Source organism: Symphalangus syndactylus, chromosome 21 (genome assembly GCF_028878055.3).
Source record: "Symphalangus syndactylus isolate Jambi chromosome 21, NHGRI_mSymSyn1-v2.1_pri, whole genome shotgun sequence".
In the NCBI taxonomy this organism is placed as follows: domain Eukaryota; kingdom Metazoa; phylum Chordata; class Mammalia; order Primates; family Hylobatidae; genus Symphalangus; species Symphalangus syndactylus.
The window spans coordinates 49,768,312-49,792,608 of record NC_072443.2 but is presented as its reverse complement, the minus strand read 5'-3'; the positions used below and the strand labels follow the sequence as shown (position 1 = coordinate 49,792,608).

Below are 24,297 nucleotides of genomic sequence, written 5' to 3'. Positions count from 1 at the left end.
CCATTCTGTGTCTTCCAGTCGCAGCTACTCTTCAAGGATCGCTAAGGACCATTCCACCTACTGAACAGTGATCACAGCATCAGTGTGTTAACTTCTGCTGTGAGCACCAATCTTCACACTCTCCAAAGTGCTTTGTGATTGCAGTTTCTATCATATCCACTCTTGTTGGCTTTTCATATGTACTGATGAGCTGTCAAGGCAGGAGATCCCCCATTTCCAGGGCCCTACAGAGGTTCAGATGAGAGAAGAGAGAGGAAGTGAGTGACCTAAGCTCATAAGGCTTGTACGTGATGGAGCTAGGGCTTTACTTACTAATTTTAGGAATTTTTCTGTTTATTCTCTTGAGACTTCTGCCGATCAAAATCATTGTATCTGAAAATAGTAATGTTTCATGTCTTCTCTCTTAATAATTATGTATTCTATTTTGTTTTTATTTTATTGCACTACTAAAAAATTTTACAATAAAAAAGTGACAGCTGATACCTCTATTTATTTCCTGGACTTGATGAGCGTGTTTCTCAGGTTCTGCTGTAAAGCACGATGTGTAAAGTATGTAAAATGGTGTTTGGCATACAGTGAGTGCTACATAGGTGTTAATATTTTCATCACTCTGTAGTTCTGAACTCATCTGCCTAACAAGCACAGCCTGCCCCCACTATCCCTGCTATGCCCTAGACGTGAGTATAGCGAGTATACCTGAAGAGGGCCTTGGTTTGGTTTGATTCCATCATGTATGCACTCAGTGGAAACTCAGTAAGTGTTTATTAACTTAAAATGCATGCCCGAATGAATGAATCAGTCCAACCAGTTCTAGCGGCCCTCACCTGGGACACGCTGGCCTCATGGCCAAGGAAAAGGAGCTTGCAGAACCAGGTGATGGTTTTTAAAGCTTGGTATGGATAGTCTCCAAAGATAGCCACCATCAGTTCCTTTCCTCCCTGTATGTTCTGGATGATTCTTACACCGAGTACTGGAATCTTGCCTTTGTCTTACTAACAAAGTCTGGACTAACCTTAGTGATTTGCTTAACCAATGGATTCTGATGGAAGCAACATTCTAGGATTTCTGAGGCTGGGCTTGTAAGATGCCTGGATCTCTTGATAATGTTCCCTCCTGGAATCTAGCTGTCAGGCTGTGAGAATCCCAAGCCATGTGGAGATGCCATATGTGAGTGCTCCAGTGAAGAGCCCCCACTGAGGCTCCAGGTGACAGTCAGAATCCACTGCTCACTGTGTGACTTGGCCATTTTGGGCATCTGGCCCAGCTGAGCCTTCAGGTGGTGTGCAGCCGCAGCCAGAAACTGACTACAACCACATAAGAAACCCGAGAAAGAACTACTGCACCCAGTCCACAGGGCCATTAGATCATAATGAACCATTATTTTAAGCCACTCTGTGTTGGGATGGTGTTTTTTGTTTTGTTTTGTTTTTTTGTTTTGTTTTGTTTTTTGTGAGACAGAGTCTTGCTCTGTTGCCCAGGCTGGAGTGCAGTGGTGCAGTCTTGGCTCACTGCAAGCTCTGCTTCCTGGGTTCACGCCATTCTCCTGCCTCAACCTCCCAAGTAGCTGGGACTACAGGCACCCACCACCACACCTGGCTAATTTTTTTGCATTTTTAGTAGAGACGGGGTTTCACCGTGTTAGCCAGGATGGTCTTGATCTACTGACCTCGTGATCCGCACGCCTCAGCCTCCCAAAGTGCTGGGATTACAGTGGGATGGTTTTAAAAGCAGTAATAGATACCCAGAGAGCTTCTGCTTAGAAGGCACACATCACTTCCCTGCTCAGAATCCAGCACTGAACTCCCAATTTATTGGTCAAGAAGTGATGTCCACAGGGCAGAAAAATATGGGCATTCCTCAAAGAGGTAGCAAGTATTTAGGAATAATAGTAAGAGAATAAAGTGGCTGGATATAAAATAAACACAGTGATAAGTTGCATGTATATATACTTGCAATAACCCTTTACAAAATAAAGTGAACAAAGATCTCTTTTACAATCACAATAAAAATAAAATATCTAGAAACAACATTAGTGCCTTGGATACATCTACTTCCTAGTACAATCCCCCAGGGAGGCCATGAGAAGTTTTCTAATGAGCTCATTAGCAGAGATTGCATATTGGGAAATTTCCAGCAAAGTTGCAAATTGGCATACTGCTTCTGCCAAATGACTAAAACTGTTCTTTTGAACTGCTAAAACTTTCCTGTGTATGAGCTGAGGTTGGGATAAAATGGCAAAGTAGGATGGCTAGTCTGATTAGACTCCAATTGAAACATTCTCTCAAGTATGTGCTAAAGCAAAAAGCATGAAGTCAGCTGCAAGTGAACAAGTTGTCAGGCTTGTGCCTCAGCTTCCATGAAAGCAGCTGGCAGAGGCAGCCCTGCTGACAGCTGAGCTTTGCACGACCTGGGTGTCCAGCATAGATCTGGGTATGACCTCCAGGAGAAGGCAGGCAGCCTTAGGGCTGCAAGCTTCTGTTAGAAGCTTAGCAAGTGTCTCTGACCATCACTTCCTCTGGAAATGTATTCTTTAAGAAACCATTGCATTCATGAGTGAAATTGAATAAACATCCCAGGATTCTCAATCTTTGGGAAAAAGCTCAATCTAAAGTCACAAATTGTCTCACTAGAGAAAAATGCCACTGTACGCAGTACACACAAATGATTACATACTGCTTCTAATGGTTACTGACTCTATGAACCTTGTCCCCAAGCCCCAAGTTGAGAAAAGCTTGTATTTTAGAGGTTTGAATGACAAGGGGAGGGAAAGGATAGGGAGATGAGACAATCCCTCCCAAAGATGAACCCTTCCTGCAGGTGTGTCCATCTCCTAGGTGCACCTACTTCCCAGGTGTACCTTTCTCCCAGGTATATCCTTTCCCCAGGTATACCCACTCCCCAGGTGCACCCACTCCCCAGGTGTACCCACTCCCCAGGTGTACCTTTCCCCTACGTACACCCTTCCCCTAGGTATACCCTTTCTAGGTGCACCTTTTCCACAGGTACACCCTTCCCCCAGGTGCACCCACATCCCAGGAACACCCTTTCTCCAAGTGTACCCACTCCCTAGGTACACCCTCTCCCCAGGTGCACCCACTCCTCAGGTATACCCTTCCACCAGGTGCACCATCTCCCCAGGTGTACCCTTCCACCAAGTGCACCATTTCCCCAGGTATACCCATTCCTTAGGTGCACCCTTCCCCCACGTGCAGCCTCTTCCTAGATGCACCCACTCCCCAGGTGCACCGCCTCCCCAGGTGTACCCTTCCCCCAGCTGTGCCCTCTCCACAGATGTACCCTCTCCCCAAGTGCACCCACTCCCCAGGTGAACCTTCTCCCAGGTGTACCAACTTGCCAGGTGTACCCTTCCCCCAGGTGCTCCCTCTCCCCAGGTGCACCCTTTCCTGAGGTACACTCACTCCCCGGGTACACCCTTCCCCAAGTTGTACTTTTCATCCAGGTGTGCCCTTCCCACCAGATGCTCCTCCCTGTCGTGTGCCCTTCCCCTCGGTGTACTTGACTCCTCCTTCAGTAGGGTTCTGCTCAGTTATCACTCTATCATGAAGCTTCCCTCACCACTCTGTTTAAAATGCAACCTCCCTCAACTCTCCTTCTCCTCTCCCCTACTTAATTTTTCTCCATTTCATATAGCTGATAATTCCCATCTTTATTTTGCTTATTGTCTGTTCCCAGTCATGTAAGTCCTATGTGGTGTTTTTCTGAAATTTTGTTCTTTGCTATATCTCAGTGTCTGAGACAGTGTCCAACACATCCTAGGTGCTCAGTACACATTTATCAAGAGAATGAATGGACTGGACACATCCATCTCCCTTCCCTGACTCTGAACTTCTGGAGCACAGGGACTCTGCCTTTTTCATCCAGGCCAATGCATAACAAGTGCTTATTTAAATGTTGGTTGAACTCAGTGGCCCACCCATTACAACATGAAGACACCAATACTTTCAGGAAGCTTCAGCAAAAAATCCTGATAGAAAAAATTCTCCCTGGTGTATGCCCTCTGCACCAATTGCAAAGCTCTCGACCTCATTAATAAGCATTTCATTAGAAGGTGACTGATATGGTTTGGATTTGTGTCCCCACCCAAATCTCACCACAAATTGTAATCCCCAATTTTGGAGGAAAATCCTGGTGGGGGGTGATTGGATCATGTGGGCAGATCCCCCTGTTGCTCTTGGTATAGTGAGTTCTCATGATATCTGGTTGTTTAAAAGTGTGTGGCACCTCCCATCTCTCTCTCCTCTTCCTCCTTCTCTGGCCATGTAAGATGTGCCTGCTTTCCCTTTGCCTTCCACCATGATTGAAACTTCCCTGAGGCCTTCCCGGCTATGCTTCCTGTGGAACCATGAGCCAATTAAAACCTCTTTTCTTATAAGTTACCCAGTCTCAGCTAGTTCTTTATACAATGCGAGAACGAACTAATACAGTGACCTCATTGGGATTTATGCAATCTTACCAGAAATGAAATTTCACAAGTCGACAGTATCAATGCCATGGGGAACCTAAGAATCTCAGAAGTCAAGGGCAGCTCTTTGCCTGTCCTGAACCCTCAGCACAGGGAATCAGTGCTGTAATTGAACTCACTGGAGCAACCCTATAAATGGAGAGATGGCCACGTGTGAGTCTAAGCAGATCTGGACTTGGCAGGGAGGACCCAGGCAGCCCAGGGACACAGTGCCCATGTTCCTGTTTCCTGTAGAACTTTGCAAGCATGATACCCATCTCCAGTATGAGCCGTCAGGGCCCCAGCCTGGACCTGAAATCAGAGCTTGCAACCCCCGTGTCTCCCTCCTTCTTTTCCTCAGCCTACATCCCTGCTTCCTTAGCCAGCAGGGCCTGCTAGGGAGGCTGTCCCAGCCCTACCTGGCCTGACCTTTGGGGCCTGAGAGGGTAAGTCCAGCCTAGGTGTGTGTGTGTGGAGGTGGGGTAGACAACAGTCAACTATCTTAGGAGCAGGTTCCCTGTACACAGACCCCTGCTCCCTGAAGGTGGCAGAGGGATATCCAAGGACGTGAATGTATTTGCCTGTTCATTAGCTCACTAAGCCCTGCCTTCTGCAGACACCCTGGCGGTGCTGGGTGTACAAAGATGAGACAATAGACCTCTCCTTCTGCACCTGAAGAGGGCCTGCTGCATGCATCCAACAAGAGTGGAAATACCAAACACATTAATAAGTGCTTCCAAATAATACGCTTGCACAGCTATTGCCCAATGAGTAATTTCTGATATGCCCTGCGGAGTGTGTGTCAGGACAGATGAAGACTTATTCCTTGTGCCAGCCCCCTTCTCTGCATTTTCCCTTTCTCCCCAACCCTCCAATCTCCCAGTATGGATGTAGTAAAATATTGATAAATTTTACAGTCCATTATTGTACATTAGTAGTCTATTAAGACTATGTACTACACTGCAAACGCAATAGTAGTATATGGTGAGTTTTTTTCCTAGTCCAGCTTCTTGTTTTGCTTAGAGTTAGTGATGACCTCATTTTAAAATTTGCTTGATTTTGATGCACTGATCTTTATTTATTTTTTCAAAATGCTACATTAGACCTGTCAAGTACATGGCCATATCCTTTATAAGGTGCCTCATCCTGTAGACTCTGTCAACCCTACTGTGCCCCAGCACCTCTGCCCTGCTGCACGGGGCCTCTGGCTGCCCAGGCTGCAGGCATCCTGACACTGACTGTAGCCCATGTCCTGTACCAGTACCCCACCCCCCTGACCCCCAGCTCCTGCATCCAGATCTTGCTGTTCCTTTGTTCTGTTTTTTTTTCTGTTTGTTTGTTTGTTTGTTTGTTTTTCTGGATTGCGTGCTCTAGTGGCTTCTAAAAAAGAGTTTTGAGGAAGGGGGCATATTTTCAGTGCTTCTTTGAGTTAACAAGTGCTCCTGTTTCATTGTCTCGTGTTTCGTCGGGAATAAAATATTTAAAAGTGGGTTCCCGTCTTCCTTTCTAGTGCAGCACCTCCTTTTTCCAGGATGCTGTTATTATTTGCATCCTAGTTTCCTTGTCCAAGAGCTGTGTGGATGTGGTTGTCAGCATGTCTCCTTTCCCTTTCTCGTGAATGTCTGCTTCGCAACTCACCCTTAGTGGGCATGAGGACAGTCTTTGCCATCTGGGTGTCCTGGCCCTTCAAGTCTGAAATGGAACTGGCTGAACTTCCCACCTGCTGTGGTGGAGTCCGGGGCTGTAGCTAAGAAGGCACAACACTGTGATTGTCTGAGAATGCCTGCGATTGTCTGTGATTGAACGCTGTGATTGTCTGAGAATGTCTCAGCTCAGTGGTCAGTCTGTTCCCTACATGTCTAATAAATGAAAAAAAGTTTCATACAGTAACTGGAAGTCAACTAGAATATATGAGACTTCACTTACTGTTAAATGTTGGGTTGATTCATGGGTGGATTTTCTAAACCTTTCATCTTTTATGGGTTGATTTTCTAAACCTTTTATCTTTTATGTTATTTTCCATTTATTCATCATTGTTATCTAATTTTTGGAAGGTGTTTCTAACTTTATATTTAAAACCTATTGAATGTCATTATTTCACTTATCTAATTATCTTCCTAGAATCTTTCTTGTTTTCAAATTTTTTTTTATTGAGACCAAAGGAGTTACATAAAATATTACAAGCCTAAATTTGAACTGAAAGTTTCAATATCAATTTCATTTTGTTTTTGTTTTCAGAGACAGAATCTCACTCTGTCACCCAGGTTCAAACTCCTGGGCTCAAGCCATACTCTTGCCTCAGCCTCCTAAGCAGCTAGGACTACAGCTGCGTGCTGCCATGCCTGGCTAATATATTTTTAAAAAATCTGTAGAGACTGTGTTGCCTAGGCTGGTCTTGAACCCCTGGCTTTAAGTGATTCTCCCACATTGGCCTCCCAAATTGTTAGGATTACAGGCGTGATGCTTGAATAGTAACAAGAGTTTTTGCAGGATAGTAACAGGCCTTCAGTTCTGTACACAAACAACAGTAATAGCAATTGCCTCAGGGAAGTCCAAAGAGGGTGGATGGGTTGTTAACTTTTTCTCTATTCATTTTTGGATTGTTGCATGTTTTATACGAACCACATATTCATTTTGTAGTTAATTTTAACCTTATAATAATTTCTGTTTTCAGATCTTACGTGTTGAGTTTAATGGGTTTTCGCAGTTTCACAACCTGTACGGCCACCATCTCAAACAAGCTAGAGGACATTTCATCACGCCAAGAAATCTCCTGGGGTTGCTTTCCAGTCAACCCTACCCTCACCCAATGACTGTGCTGACTTTTATTACTATACATTAGTTTTATCTGATCTCAAACATCCTGTGGAAAAGTCATACATGTACTATTTTGAGTCTGGCTTCTGTCACTTAACATAGTATTGCCACATGTATTCCTTCCTTTTTATTGATAAATAATACTCTACTGTATAAAAGTATTAATTTTTTGATTCATTCTCCTATTGGTGGGCATTTGACTTGTGTTCAGGTCTTGACTGTGGTGAATAGGCTGCTGTGAACATTCTACAAGTCTTTGTGTGTATGTATATCTTCATTTCTCTTGGGTAAAATACACAGAAGTGGAATGACTGGGTCAAAGAGTACATAGTTAATTTTTAATAACATAATTTGAAAAATAAAGCAAAAAGCTACAGCAATTACAAAAGATGGTGGCCAGCCCAGGAATAAGCAAACACCAACTGCAGAGAATGGAGAATATAAGAATGTGTGTGCTTCCCGTCTTCAGCCTCAAGCGGGCCCTCGTGGCCACAGCCACCTCAGGACCCCTCCTTAGAACTCTTCAGTAACATTTGTAGGAGCCATTGATTTGGATCAGGCTCCTCTCCTGCACCCAGCAGACCAAGCCAATATGGAGTCACTCATGCCAAATGTCACTAATTTCCATAAGAGTATACTAAGGCAACAAATAGCTGAGTTTGGGTTAGTTAAGGCTTGAGCTTTATGTCATAGTAGGCAGCCAGCCGACCCAGTGAGATAAAACACTGAGCTGTAGCCAACTTAGTTGTTCTTTTTGCTCCATGTTGGTTTTCTGTTCATAAATGCTGTCTGACCATGTGGCAGGCAGGAGTTCTCTGAACTTGTTCTAGTTTTAAGGGCTGCCCAGCTTGCAAGATTTTTTCCCCTTAAATAAACCTGATAAATTTAAGCTTGCCTGAGGTTCTTCCTTTTTAACAGATCGGTGAATGTGAAGAAACTCAAAGAGGAGCATAGTGACCCCCAGGAGCAGGGGGTGGCGAAGCAAAGGCACCCACCAGGCCCACCATTGTGCCCACTGATCCCCTGGAACTGGGGACGGTGGGTCGAGCCCTCTCAGATTCTGAGCTCCACTCATTCGGGTTCTGAGCTCTCTGAGCTTATTTGGGAAATTTGATCCAGACTGGGTTCAGAAGTCTTTAAACTGGACTGGATCCTATAGAGGTTTCAGATGTCTGGCTGGGTCAAGAAGAAACTGAACTGGATGTGGTAGGTAGGGTTCCTAGGAGATAGGGAATCATGAGTTCACTGGGATCCAAGGAGCTTAGAACTCCCCCATCTGGGACTCTAGTCAATTTCTTGTATGTGAACTACGGACCCAGAACCAGGGCTTTTCTGGAGAAATGGGTGAACCTTACCAAAAATAATTTAGAGTTACAGCAGCCGCAGTGCGTAAATTTGTTTGCTTGTTTGATGAGACAGAGTTTTACTCCTGTTACCCAGACTGGAGTGCAATGGTGCAATCTCGGCTCACTGCAACCTCTGCCTCCTGGGCTCAAGGGATTATCCTGCCTTAGCCTCCCAAGTAGCTGAGATTACAGGTGCACATCACCACCCCCAGCTAATTTTTGTATTTTTTGTAGAGATGGGGTTTCGCCCTGTTGCCCAGGCTTGTCTTGAACTCCTGGTCTCAAGTGATCCATCCCCCTCAGCCTCCCCAAATGCTTGGATTGCAGGGATGAGCCACCATGCCTGGCTGAGAAGTTTTAATTTGGATAAAATTGTTTATTTGCAGGGAAAAATTAGAAATAGAAAGATAAAACAACCCATAAGAACAACGGAATGCATTTTTAATTGGTATGCAGAAACATGTAAAAGATTAAACAAAGAGTATCTGCCTTAAAGTTTTCTTCCCAGGAGACAAATAAAAAGCTTAATCAGCAAACTGAGGACAGAGGAAGGAGGACTGCACACTCATTGAATTAACTCTGACTGCTCCTTGCTGTCTTTGCAATTACTTCAGTACCCTGAGTCCACTGATTGTTTTGCTCAAGTACCTTTCCATCTTGAGGAAAACGAAAAAGAGAGGTTGCACAACTGTCTTACAAAGTGAGACCCTCTAAACTCCTAGGCCTGCCTGCTGTAACCACTTTTACTCCATGCTCTGAAGGTGAACTTAGAGCCTTCATAAGATACTTTCCTGATGTAAGAGAAAATCCTCAAACATTTACCTAGGAATTTAGAATTCCCATAGGAGCTTATGATCCAGGAACTTCTGACTTTATCAATTTATTCATTTGATTTTGGGACCTGGTAAAGCTCAAAGGTGTATGAAAGCAGCAGAATAGAGAGAATCCGAAGGGATATTAAAGACCCTAAAAAACCTTCTTTCTACAACAAGCTGGAAGAACACTGAAAACCTTTTAAATTCAGTTCCTAAGTCTTTTCCACAAAAAAAGGATCCATCTGTCAGACAGTCTTGCAGGTGAAAAAAGGACGGACCCATTTCATATTACAGAGCTGGTTTAGAAACACTATTTGTGAAACATTCTGCACTCAAAAGACAGCAAGGAGAATTTCCTGTAGGGACTAAAATGGCATTAACTGCTCTATTTATAAACAAACGTTGTCTCGAATTTAGCAGTTGCATTAAGAAGCATGAACTTGGATGGGGAATGACAGACATGGTTGAATTGGTGGCTTCAGCTGAGCATTTTCAAAGGACTCTAGAATAAGAAAAAGCACAAAAAGCTAATAAGCTTATGTCTCTTCAATTGCAACAATTACAGGGGCCAAAGCCAAAGGGACCATCTTGTCCTTGTTTTAAACCACAGCCTAAAGAACCTAGAGTAAGAAACCCTTCACCCCAAGGTGTCTGCTTACATTGCAAACAGCCAGGGCCCTGGGATAGAGGCTGTCCAGTCGTCCCAGTCCACCAAGGAGCCTCCTCCTTTCAGCAGGGATGGTCTGCCCACTAGAGGGAACCCATGAGATCACAATCAGCCTGGCCACAGGGCGGACCCTCCAGCTAGCTGTTGCCTGTGATGCCTTTTGATAAATAATGAGAAACAGAGGCTAAGACAAGCAGGGAACCTGTACCATGCTGGTGAATATTGGGGCTACTTTATCTTTCACAAACCCCACTTTAATAAGCTGTTAAAGCAAACTAAATATGGCTTGAGAAGGACTCTGTACTTCTATGTTTGAGTCCTTGTGGACGAACTGCAACCTAACTTAATAGGTGGACAAGACTGAAAATCTAACTTAGGAGTATGCACCTGTAACAATCGCTGAGTCCTGGCCAATCCCAGCAGCCATACTTCAACCACTCATACACCACTCAGTGTTCAAAGTGTGTTCAAATAAGGCAAACGCCGAGCTGTAACCAATCCAGCTGTTCTGTACCTCACTTCTGATTTCTGCATGTCACTTCCTTTTTTTTTTTTTTTTGTCTATAAATTTGTTCTGACCACAAGGCACCTCTGGAGACTCTCTGAATCTGCTGTGATTCTGAGGGCTGCCCAATTTGTGAATCGTTCATTGCTCAATTAAACTTTTTAAAATTTAATTCAGCTGAAGTTTTTCTTTTAACAGATGGTGTCAGAAGCAGGATCCAAAGTACAGCTTCTAGCGACCCCCAGGAGTACTGAGTGAACAAGCAAGGTAACTGCAGGACCTATTTGTGTCCATTGATCGTTCAGAGTGGCTGGGGATCGTGCGTAAGTTCTCTCTCGGATTTCGGAGCTCCATGGATTTGTGTTTTGAGCTCTCAGTTTCTTTGAGCAAATTTCTGATCCAAGCTGGGTTTGGAAGTCACAACAGAAACTGGACTGGGTCCAGGAATGGATTTGATCTGGGAATTAACTGGCTTGGATCCAGTTAGAGGACTCTTACATCTGCCTGGATCAGAAAGGAACTGGTCGTAAATGGTAATATTGCAGGGGGTGTAAAATTTGGCTTTTAAAAATTTGCAGGGATTTTTGTATTCTACTCTTTTGTTTCATTTTTGTTGTGCATTTAGGTGGGAAAAAAAAATCATTGGCTAAGTTGATCTAGGAAACCTGATAGTAAAGCCAATGTTTTAGGTAAGAATGGGATCCTTAATTTCTGGAAAACCAAGTTCCTTCCGGCTTATACATTAGGCCCGGGAGGCAGCAAAGTCTCACAGAAATGGCAAAATGTTACTAAAGATAACTTACAGTGGTGCATTCCAATAAACAACAAATGCACTAGAGTGCATTAATTTTTTTTCTTTTGTGTTGCGGCAGGTCCCTGAAACAAACAAACAAACAAGAACTGGATTAGGTCTCCATCTTGTTTTATGTCCTTGGTAGTTTGACCTTGTAACTACGTGGTGGTACTTTCTCTTTCCTCTGCCTTCCAGGGGACAGGAATTTTAGGGTTCATGTCACAGCAAACTCTAAAAATTATCTTGAGTAGTTGAAAGGCTTTGCAAGCTCAAAACTAACTACTCTAGACTCCTTCTGGGAAGGGCAATGGAGACTGCCCAGTGTTGTAGCTCAGTAGCTAAGGTTTTGTCCTTTCACATTGGTGGCCTGGGTTTGATTCCAAGCTTAGAGAATGAGTACTTTCTGGTTAACACCTGTGTGACTTTTACCACTTCCTGATTTTCTTCCCGTCCATGAACAACCTCTAGCTTCCCTTCTTAAATCTTCCTTTCTCTGAGCTACTTTTAAAAATTCCAGATTTTGTAAAAACTGCTTACCATCTCTTTGAAAATACCTAGTACACTTGTGGTTAAGTCATATCCTTAGATGAGCTTTGTTGGTTTCATCTGTAAGGTTACCACTGGTAAAGTTCAAAAGCCAGAAATATTGGCCATTTGGCCTGGCTAAAGTCAGGTAATAAGAAATTTAAAAGGAGTTTTTAGAAAGAGCACTATAGTTAAAAGTCAGCTTAATTAAAAGCAGATATTCAAGCTCTAACAGCCTTGGGATCTTTGGGAAAAATAAGAGGTGCCAGAGACCCCATTTTGGAAAAAAAAAAAAAAAAAAAAAAAACCTGTTTTCTTCATGGAACCCCAGGCATTGGAAATGGATAGATCCCTCTCAAAATCTAAGGCTCTGTTCTTTATACCAGATCAAATGGTATAAAAATGAGACCCTTAATTTTTGAAGGTTGGTTTTGCCTTCCAGCTGTGACTGCTTATTATATTAGGCCCTAGAAACTGCATGCTTTCCTGGCCCTGTCCTTCCAAGGACTCCACCCTAAACCCAGTAATCCAATTAAGAGACATAGAAACTACTGGGTCTCCTTTTTTAAATTTTTTTATTATACTTTAAGTTCTAGGGAACATGTGCACTATGTGCAGGTTTGTTACATATGTATACATGTGCCATGTTGGTGTGCTGCACCCATTAACTCGTCATTTACATTAGGTATATCTCCTAATGCTTTCCCTCCCCTCTTCCCCCGCCCCACGACAGGCCCCAGTGTGTGATGTTCCCCATCCTGGGTCCAAGTATTCTCATTGTTCACTTCCCACCTATGAGTGAGAACATGTGGTGTTTGGTTTTTTGTTCTTGTGATAGTTTGCTGAGAATGATAGTTTCCAGCTTCATCTGTGTCCCTACAAAGGACATGAACTCATCATTTTTTATGGCTGCATAGTATTCCATGGTGTATATGTGCCACATTTTCTTAATCCAGTCTATCATTGATGGACATTTAGGTTGGTTCCAAGTCTTTGCTATTGTGAATAGTGCCACAATAAATATACGTGTGCATGTGCCTTTATAGCAGCATGATTTATAATCCTTTGGTTATATACCCAGTAATGGAATGGCTGGGTCAAATGGTATTTCTAGTTCTAGATCCTTGAGGAATTGCCACACTGCCTTCCACAATGGTTGAACTAGTTTACAGTCCCACCAACAGTGTAAAAGTGCTCCTATTTCTCCACATCCTCTCCAGCACCTGTTGAGAAACTACTGGGTCTTCTTTTGTTCTGCCTGTGTAGTTATATATGTGTTGAGTGTGTAATATTTATATAAGAGAGCTCTAATTAATTGGCCTAAAGAAAAATATGTGCTTAAATCAAATATTTTGTCAGGAAAGTAAAAACTGTAATGTCTTGGTTTATATAACCTTAGTAATCTTTGGGAAATAAAAACAGCTTTAAAGATTATTGGTAAAATAAAGATATTTGGTCTAATATAGACAGGTCAGATATTAGATTTGCTAAATGCTTTAAGGATATAAACTGCTTTGACTTTTGAAAATTGTTCAACTTACCTACTTTGGAGACATTAGATTCTAGATAAGGCCTGGGAACATGTGGAATTAGCCATGCATCTTGGCTATGCAAAGAAGGTTATACAGAAAAGAGATTTTATATAGGAAAGGATCTTGTATAGTAAATTCTTGTCCTAAAATAAAACAACTGGTTGTTTAAAAAGAGGGATGTTTAGGACAAGTCAGAAAGTCCAAGCATGTTGTAGACGGTCTGTGTTTATTGTGAAAGGATTCATGAAAGGAAATTTATGCACCAAAAGTAAAAGTTGCTAAGAGTTACCATTATAACATGTAATTGAAACTACTAAAAAAATAGTTTTACATGCAAGGTGTGTGAGGAGAGTGAAATGTGTTTTTGGTAAAAGATTATAAGAAGGGATGGAAATGTAAATTTTTGCCTAGTTTAGAGGGCTAAAGGATTGTTTCAAATTAGATAAGAAGAAGCTAAGTGTCTGAACAAGTTGTGGAATGTTTCTAAAAATTAATCTGGTAAAAATATTCTGTGTTTGAACACATTGACTAAATTTAAAGGGGTATTATTCAGTTTTTCCATAAATTGAACATCCAAATAAAAACACAAATGGTTTTCTTAAAGCACTGATCTGCTCTTTTACAAAAATTGTAAAGGGTGATAAAAGGTTTATAAGAATCTCACCTCATGGTTAAACTGATTAAGCATAATACCAAGTGTTTTAAACCTTTAACATATTTGATAGGCTTCCCAAAATCAAATTTCAGATTCAAAATAGTCTTTTCTGACCTTAACTTTGGGAGGCTACAGAGAGCCACTGAAGCATCCAAAAGAGAGGTAAACAGGATCATTTGACATGTTATTACATGGGAAGCCTTGTCAAAGAAATAATGTTTAACCTTCTTCAGGTTATATTTAGTGAACGATATTAATGTATGTTCTAAAATTTTATGGGATTTCTAAACTTCTAATATGTCTGAGTATATGCTATCAATCATAATTATGGTTACTATGTTAAGTTACTGTAGACCACAGAAATAACCAAATTACTATTTTTATGGTGCCTTTAACTATAAGTAAAGTCATTTCCACAGTTAATTGCTTAATGCTGATGCAGTTTTTGAAAACTTCACAAGCACGTAAAATCCTAGAATAGGCCGGGCGCGGTGGCTCAAGCCTGTAATCCCAGCACTTTGGGAGGCCGAGGCGGGTGGATCATGAGGTCAGGAGATCGAGACCATCCTGGCTAACACGGTGAAACCCTGTCTCTACTAAAAATACAAAAAATTAGCCGGGCATGTTGGCGGGCGCCTGTGGTCCCAGCTACTCGGGAGGCTGAGGCAGGAGAATGGCGTGAACCCGGGAGGCGGAGCTTGCAGTGAGCCGAGATCGCGCCACTGCACTCCAGCCTGGGGGACAGAGCAAGACTCCGTCTCAAAAAAAAAAAAAAATCCTAGAATATTGTGTCTTTTAGGAGACTCATGAAAGGATGAAATGGACCCCAAAAAGCACTCTGGAGTGCAGGTTTCTAATAACTTCAGAATCATTTGAATTGGGTAAGAATTCCTGGAACTTTAATGAAAAGACTGACTAGGTTATAAAATTGCTAACCTAAGTGGAACAAAAATTAATTAAATATCAAGAAAATACTTTGTCAGATTTTCACAGTAAATCAGCCAATACTGAAATTTTTTAGTTATACAATTTGAACGAAATGCACGGTCTACTTCAAATTGCCTATTATGACCCATCAGTTATCAGTGCCATGCACCTAATTTGGAAAAACAACTGGTATTCAAGATAATATAACTCTAATGTTAATTAAGCATGGCATCATGGAAAAGCAGGATGGCTGCCTTGTCCTTCCTGAGCCCGGCCGAAAGAAATACGGGACCAAGAGGACACTGTAAGCTTTGAATGACATGCCGAGACCAGAAACCCAAAATGGTGGTAACTGAAAGTGGTGCTAAGGCTCTAAGTTTTGGTTACACTCTCACTTAAGTGAGAACCCAGCCAAAAGGGGGATATTTTTAAAAAACAAAATTATAGGAGACCATTGTTTTGGACTGAGCTCATGCACTAGACCCCAACAGACCAAACCAAACAAAAATGGAGTTGCTTATACTAAATGTGACATAATCGAGCTAAGACTTTATGGAAGCGCACAGATCCTAGACTAGAACAGACTAGGTCTGTTTTTCTCTTATAAACAGGATATTCCAGCATTAAGGAGGTACCCTCTACTCAATCCTTGTTCCTACCTTTGCAAAACCCACTATTCTACTATTTCTCAGTGGGTTTTCAGACAAAATAAGTACATTTACAATGGTGATAGTGACATCAATGACTAAAGTTTTGGTCGGTATCTCAAAACTGAGAAAATGACCGAAAGGGGGAATTATTAAATTAAACTAAATATGGCCTGAGAAGGGCTCCATACTTCTATATTCAAGTCTTGTGGATGAACTGTAACCTAACTTAGTAGGCAAGACTGAAAACCTAACTTAGGAGTATGCACTTGTAATAGTTGCTGAGTCCTGGCCAATCCCAGCAGCCGTACTTCAACCACTCACACACTGCTGAGCATTCAAATTGGGTTCAAATAAGGCAAACTCCAAACTGTAGCCAATTCAGCTGTTCTGTAACTCACCTCCGATCCCTGTACGTCACCTCCTTTTTTTGTCAATAAATTTGTTCTGACCCTGAGGCATCTCTGCAGTCTCTCCAAATCTGCTGTGATTCTGGGGGCTGCCCAATTCATGAATCATTCATCACTCAATTAAACTCCTTTAAATTTAATTCAGCTGAAGTTTTTCTTTTAACAAGCTGACAAATGCCTGAAAGTGGAAAGGTCATTTCTGTGGTGGGGGTTTTGAATCAGACACAACAGTACCCATGTCTGAAACTGTCCAGTTGATGCTGGGGCCATTTTCAGAAAAGTGAACCTTTTTCCTATGTGACACTATTCTAGTAACTCACTAGGGCAAGACTTATCTGCTAAGCTAAACAGGCATATGAAGTTTCCTGCAGAGCAGCAGTTAACATTAGAGTTTCCTGACCCCCTGAACGAGATCTGTTGTGCTCTCCGCAGGCAGAAACTGACAAGATCAAAACTCAGGCCTGCAATATCTCTGATTTCTCTAAAATACCCGAATGTTTATGGGCTTCTTCCTCTACTGATATAGGAAGGGTTAAAAGTATGGTACCTATAAAAGTCTAAATCAATCATTCTAAACCTTTACCTCACTTATCCTAATATTTACTGAATATTAGGATATTAGAATAATATTAGAATATAATATTAGAATATTGGATATTAGACTAATATCAGAATATTCGAATATTCGATATTAGAATAATATTAGATATTAGAATATTAGAATAATATTAGGATATTAGAATAATATTAGAATATTAGAATAATAATAGACTATTAGGATATTGAATTGCCTGGGCAATTCAAGGACTCTCATCAATTGCAGAAGATTTAATTAAACAAGGACTTATTCTGTGTATCAGTCCTTGTAATATTCCAATCCTACCAGTTAAAAAATCAAGGGACAAGGATGCACAAGGAGGGAGATTTTTTCAAGATTTATGAGCACTTAATAAAATCGTGATACCAAGGTTTCCTGTGGTTCCAAACTCTAACACTTGATTGTCCAATGTGCCCATTGATTCAGAATGGCTCACAGTCATAAGCCCCTGTCCAGCTTTCTTTAGCATTCTAGCTGAGAAAGAGAGTCAGTATTTGTTTGCTTTTTACTTAGAAAAATCAAAGTATACCTGGACTATAATACCACAGAGGTTTCCTGAAGCTCCTCCTTATTTTTCCCAGGCGTTACACCAGCACTTGACAACCTTGCAATTTCCTTGAAATTCTCCCCTCATTCGGTGTGTAGATTATCTCTTGCTTTGCTCTCCCACTAAAGTGTGGTCTGAAATGGACTCACTTTACCTCTTACAGCAACTTGCACATAAAGGTCACAAAGTTTTGATGGAAAGCCTTCAGTTTTCAAGGGGAAAGTTTCACTCTAAGGCATGACCTGACTGTGGAAAGGGTTTCCAAGAGAATAAAAACCACTCAAGGTTTTCCTTGGCCTACAGCTAAAAGACAGTGAAGAGGTTTTCTGGGACTTGCAGGATACTGCAGATCCTGGGTTCCAAGCTTTTCCTTGACCATCTCACCATTGTATGAGCTCACTAAGAATGCAGCACCAGAGCCTGCACCATGGGAGGGCAGTCAGGAGCAGGTTTCTCACCAGCAGAAACTGGCCTTACTGCAGCCCCAACCTTAGGACTTCCAAATTGCACTAAACTTTTCACCTTGTTCATTCATGAACATGGCAATCAGGCATGGGGGAAAACAATAGGCCCATTGCACATTACAGCCGGCAGTCAGCCCCCGCAGCTGAGTCACATCCTCACCGCTAAAAGCAGTAGCCACAGCTGCCATATTGGTAGAGTTTTAACCTGAGTTAGTCTTAGGGAATGAACTTTTATGCAAGCCCCACGTGTTGTGGAAAGTTTATTAAATTCCAGTCAAATTCAGCATTTTTCAGCAAGTAGACTGTCATCTTATGAAATCCTTTTGCCTCCCAATCTCCATCTAAGATGTTGCACTCTGCTACCTCTGGCTGATTACAGTGTGTGGTATCTCAATCAGTGGTCTAGCATGCTGCTTTATGAAGCACTCCATTAGCTAATCCCAAGGCGACATTTGTTTGTTGATGAATCTTGGGCTGAAAACTCAGAAGGAAAATGCCAGGTGGGGTATGCTGTTACCACTCAAAATGAATTAATAGGAAAGGAAACTCTTCCCCAATTTAAATCAGCCTAACCTGCAGAGCTTTTTGCTTTTACCTGAGATTGTCACGTAGTTAAGATAAATCAGTAGATATTTTTATATAGCAGATATATTTTAGAAGTACTTCATAATTTCAGCATGTTATGGGAACAAAGGGGGCTTCTCACTTCCAGTGGGATCCCCATTAAAAATGAACTCCAAGTAAATGAACTCCTTTCTGCCATCCTGTTACCATCACAAACTGCCGTTATTAAAATCAAAACACCTACTTATAAAACTACACCTGAGTATCAAGGGAATGCCCTGGCGGATGTTCATGCTAAGTCAGTCAGTACTAAAATTGTTAGGATGTGTAATTTCAATAAACTCCATAAGATTGATCAAAGTCAGCTCCTCTATGATGGCTTACTTAATAAACAGTGCAGTGCACCAATTTGGAAAAACAAAATTGGTATCTGAAAGCACATAAATTCAGCGTGAAGTGTGGACCCATGGAGGCCCTGGATAGCCACTTGGTCCTCTCTGAGTCCTTGAAGCTTCAATTGTTAAGGGCTCTGCACTCCATAGCTCATTACGGTGCTCCAAATTATGAAAAATATTGGTGAGGTGATTGTTCTAAAATTGCTAAAAGAGTTTATAGCCAATGTTTGATTTGTCAAACCCATAATCCTGGGAAGACAATGAAGGCTTCAGGTGGTGTATTTATTTCTACCACATGATGAACCATTTGAATATTTACAGATGAACTTCATTCAGCTTCCACCCTTGATGGGATATCAGCATGTTATTGTAATAGTTTGCATGTTCTCTTGTCAGATAGAAGCTTTCCCATGTAAGAAAGCTGATGCTAGGACAGTTGGTAGTATGTTATTAGAAATGTGTTTCCTTTCTGGGGCGCCTCTGTCTCCTGCAACAGAGGAATCTATGTTACTGGGCAAACTCTAAAGCAGTTAAACAAGGTATTGCAAACACAATGACACTATCATTGTCCCCATCACCCTCAATCTTCTAGAAAGGTTGAAAGAACAAATGGCATTTTAAGAAACTGAAATTGACAACTGAATCAATTGGATTGCCTTGGCCAAAGGCACTACCATTGGCAGGGAATCAGATTCACTCCCAGCGGAAAACATAGACTGAACATTTATGTAATAGTTATTGGAGGCCTGTGCCCTTAATAATAGAACCTCATGTATCTCCCACTCTCCTCAATTCTGATATAACTAAATACTGGAAGGCTTTCATTATTATGCCAAAGTATATTTTCACCAGAAAAAAGAAACATTCCATGATCCACCAACTCAGAACAATCAAGTCCTTCACAGTTTAGAACCTGAAGACAAGGTCTTCTGGAAAGGACATCAAAGAAAGATTGCCCTGGAACCCTGTGGGTAGGCACCACAGCAAGTTCTTCTCGCTACCCACACTGCAGCCAAGCTTCGGGGCCTTGAACCTTGGTTGGGTCCACAACTCACAACTCAAAGGGCCTCTCAAGTTTCCTGAAACTGCACACCTGTTGCAGACTTTAAGGTAAAGCTGGCCATGGGGAAATTTTCCTGGAAGCAGATGATATGTTAGATATGAACAGTTTTCCCAATACATGGGAACTAAACTCTTCTCTTAATGAGACGCTTTCCCTGTTGAGCTTTTCTCGTTTATGCCTACTTTTCTACTTGGAAGGATACTGCTGTAGTTAGAACTTCACCATAAATACAAAATGTTGGATTTTTTTCTGCTAATCCAGAACTTTACATGATCTAAGGGATCCATTAGTTCACTTAGTGATTAACTTTAGCAACATCCCTAATGCAACTGCCTATTTAAATTGTATTTGTAGTCCCTTTTATAGAGCTGGACTTCTGGCCCACAAAACTCCTGCTTTGATTTGGCCCAGTCATGAGATGCGAGATGGCTTATTAGCTGAGCAAGGAGGAGTCGGTGCTGATGCTTTTTGTTGCATATGAATAAATACATCGGGTACTGTAGAGACTCAGTCACAAAAAAACAACAAACAGGCTATTTGGTTAAAATGGGTGCACTCTTCATTTGGTGTATTGTTTGATCTATTTGATTGCAGTTGATTTGTTTCATGGGGACCCTGGGTAAGGGGCATACTTTAAACTCTTGGTATTATGCTCCCAATAGTCATAATAGTAGTCTTCCTGGTGCATTGTATTCTTTCAAAAATTTTTAAATGTTTGCATGCAGCTATCTGTTAAACATTAAATGGTATCTTTTTATTGGAATGACAAAAATCCTCAAAAGTATGATCATGAGGACTATGAATAAATGACACGTTGAGACCGAATATCTAAAATGACGGTAACTGGGAGTAGCGCTGATGCCCTAAGTTTTATTCACATTGTTACTTAGGTGAGATCCTGACCAAAAGGAAGAGATTGTTAAATTAAATTTGCAGGAGGCTACTGATTTGGAGAAAGCTCCTTTACTGGGCCCAACAGACCAAGCCAATATGGAGTAATTCATGCTAAATGTAACTAATTAACTTAGGAGCACAGTGGTCTCTCGGTGTCTGCAAGGCATTGGTTCCAGGACCACCTGTGGATACCAAAACCCGTGCATACTGAAGTCCCACAATTGCCTCTGTGAAACCCATGAATACGAAAAGTCGGCCCTCTGCATACACAGGTTTCACATGCCACAAATACTGTATTTTTGATTTGTATTTGGTTGTAGATGCAGAAACTGCCCATATGGAGGGCCAACTGTATTTATTTTAAAAATCCCGCAAGCGTGGACCTGCACAGGTCCAACCTGTGTTGTCCAAGGATCAAATGTATACTCATGTCACAAATATCTGACTTTCAGTTAGTAACAGGCAGCCGGCTACTTCAAGTGAGATACAATGCTGAGCTGCAACCAATTAAGTTGTTCTTTTTGCCCCACTTCCACTTCCTGTCCATAAATGCAGCCTGATCGTGTAGCAGCCAGGAGCTCTTTGAACCTGTTCTGGTTCTGAGGGCTGCCCAATTCACAAATCTAATTTTTTTCTCTCAAATAAACTCTGACAAGTTTAAACTTGCTTAAGGTTTTTTCTTTTTGACAGAGCCATCGTCACCCGAACCTCTCGTTCAGACTCCCCACCTCCACCTTCTGTTCTGGGTCTGCTCTTTTAGTCTCTGGTTCAACTGCTCCAGCAAGATCCACTCATTGGTCTTAAAGGGCCCTCGATAGTTTCCCTCAATTCACCAGCATTTTCCTTGTCCAGCTCAGAATCTACAGTCCACGACTGCCCTTTTATTTTCACTGAAACCATCTGGGTCAGTCTTGGGTAAACTCAGAGATGGGTTTCCTTTTCCTCCGTGCCTGCTTCTTGAGTAGTCTGATGCTTCTGGGGTCTCAAACGTGCAGTTTGGCCCCACCGTAAACTGAGGTGTGCCTTCAATACGGCCCAGGGTCCTTCCACCGCTCTCCCATTCACCAATCCCACAAGGACTGCTCGAGCTTCCCTCTCCTGCATCCCACCTCAGGAGGTGGCCTTACCCCACTCTTTAAAGAGAGAAGGAAAGCCACGAGGGGGGATCTTGTACCAACATCAACCATGGGTAAGGAAAACCACCGTCCATCTAGCTACCCACCCATCCATCCTCCCACCCTCCCTTCCTTCCTTCTGGTTATGATGCTGTTCAAGCCACCTCGGAATCTGCTTTTGGACATCTTCCCTTCCCCCCGTTTTTAGGAACCACAGACACTACTGATTCTCCCCTTTCTTTCTTGTACGTTCAACTTTTCCTTCTCAGCTGAGTCTTTCTCAACAGCTTTTTACACTCTTAAGTCTCTCTCATTACAGCCTTTCCCCATTCCCACCATGACCTTCTCTTGTTACCTTCCCCTTCCCAGCCAAACACTTCGCAGTGTGTGCTCCAGGAATGGCAGCAGCCTCTCCTCGATCCTCGCTCCCCCTAAGCAGCCCTGGGTGCCCGTTCCCTGGATGGTTCCAACTTCAGAGCTCCACAGTGACTTTGCCCTCCCAGCTTCCGTGCAGCTTCGGGTGGTGGCGACTCGTGCCACTGCTGATCTCCAGCTGCCTCACCACTTCTTTTTGCCCTGCAGCATTTCCAGCACTCTTGGCAGCTACTTCACATGGAGCTCCCTCCACTGAGCAACGTGAGGTGGGCTCCGCTGACTGGACAGTGCCACTCATCTGCGGGTCCCTCTGGTCCACTCTCCACCCTTCATGGGGCCTGGTGCTTGGAGTCTGACCTGGGAGGGCTGCAGCCCCAGGCCTCTCTACCCTCTGACTTGCAGAGACTTAGCCATTGGAGGGTCCTGGAAGGACATGAGGTGAGGGAAGGAGCCGGGTCTTCCCTGCTCCCTGTTATGATCACAGTTGCCACGTCTTCCGAGCAGCCCCTACACTCCGCACTCCTCTGGGTTCCATGAAGTGCTCCACACCCCAAGCGCTCAGGCTCAGGGTCAGGGTCAGGGTCAGGGTCAGGGTCAGGGCTCTGCTGTCCCTGGCCCTGGGCCGTGGCTCTGCTGTCCCTGGCCCTGGCACCATCCTGTGCTCCCCAACCAGTGCCACGTTCTGCTCACTTGTCTTGCACGTGCCAGGCTCTGGCCTGCGCTGGATGCTGGGTGGGTGATTTCCTCACACTCGGAGGCCAGCCCAGGCCCAGGGCCATCAGGGACAGAGCTTCCAACAAGGCCCAGTTGCTCCTTTCAGCTTTCTGATGCTATATGAGCTTTTCCAATGCAATTATGGTGATGGCTGATGGAAACTGATTTTTTAAGTTATTATTTTTAATTGTGTTAAAATAAACATAACCCAAAATTTACCATTTTAACTATTCTTCAGTGCACAGTGCAATGTTTTTAAGAGCATTCACACTGTTGCGCAACCGTCACCACCATCCAACTCCAGAACTTTTTCAAGTGAAACTCTGTCCCCATTAAACATGAACTCCCCATTCTCCCCTCCCCATGGCCCCTGGCACCCCCCATTCCACTTTCTGTCTCTGTGAACATGACTACTTTAGGGACCTCATAGAAACAGAACCATTTGTCCTATTGTGGCTGGGTTAATTCAGCTAGAATGAACTACTCAAGATTCTGCCATGTTGTAATGTGTGTCAGAATTTTCTTCCTTTTTAAGGCTGAATAATATTCCAGGATATTGATTTTTTAAAGATGTTTTTACTTTGCAAAATAAGAAAATGAGAATCTAACGTCAGTTACTGGAATGCTGTTGAAATTGCCCTGGCCTATGAAATCAGAACATCTTGTTACCACTGGACAACAGAGTGAAACCCACAGTCTGCACCCCATGTTGTGGCCTCGTGACCCCTGACTTTGCCAGCTTCTCTCCTGCAGCTGCAATGCTTTCTCCTGATTCCTCAAAAACAACCCACGTCCCCACCTCCATGCACCAATGCATCATTCTTATATTCTCTCCAACTGGAACGTTTCTTATTTTTTGCTGGTTAAATTCATCACAGTCTTACTGGGCCTTATCTCCCAGGTGGAGCCTGAAGTACCCAGACCCCCTTTCTTCATGTCTCCCCTCTGTAATGGTTCACATCCCCTCCTACCTTTGATATCTGCCTCCTGTGCATTCATCTCCTCCATAGAGGTGCTAGCACCTGGAGTAGAGACACCATCCCTGCCTCCTCTTTGCTCATTTATTCCTCTACAGTGAGTTTCTGGGGGCCATGTGCCAGCCAGGTGCTGTCCAGGCATGGGGGTGCAAACACGCAACACCCTCAGGTTAGATTTGGCATGGGGCTGGAGAGGACCTGGCAGGAGCAGGGCTCTAAGCTCTGTGGCCCAGAAGCATTCCATCTGTGTCTGCAGGTCCTCAGGTGGGCTCTGGTGCGTGGCACAGAGCTGTGTTAAGGCTCATCCCTACCTTCACCTCTATATGAAAAATTGCATGCTGGCCCTTTAAAGGGGAAATATGGAGAAAACCATTTCGAATTTTAGGTTCCCACTGGGGAGAGGTTCTAAGGGGTGGGGATCAGGTGACATCATGAGTAACTCACAAGGCAGGGTAGAAGCATCTGAACGAGGCGTCCTAGGAGATAAAGA

At 42.9% G+C, this 24,297-nt stretch overlaps 1 protein-coding gene across 1 annotated transcript in view; it reads left to right on the top strand.

Moving 5' to 3' along the window:
- The first annotated feature begins 10,714 nt into the window (after positions 1 to 10,714).
- ALDH1L1 (aldehyde dehydrogenase 1 family member L1) overlaps positions 10,715 to 24,297 on the top strand; it is a 95,379-nt gene continuing 81,796 nt past the window's right edge. Inside the window, exon 1 of the mRNA XM_063630185.1 lies at positions 10,715 to 10,879. The gene's annotated coding sequence lies outside the window, so the exon portion shown is untranslated. The remainder of the gene's footprint in view (positions 10,880 to 24,297) is intronic.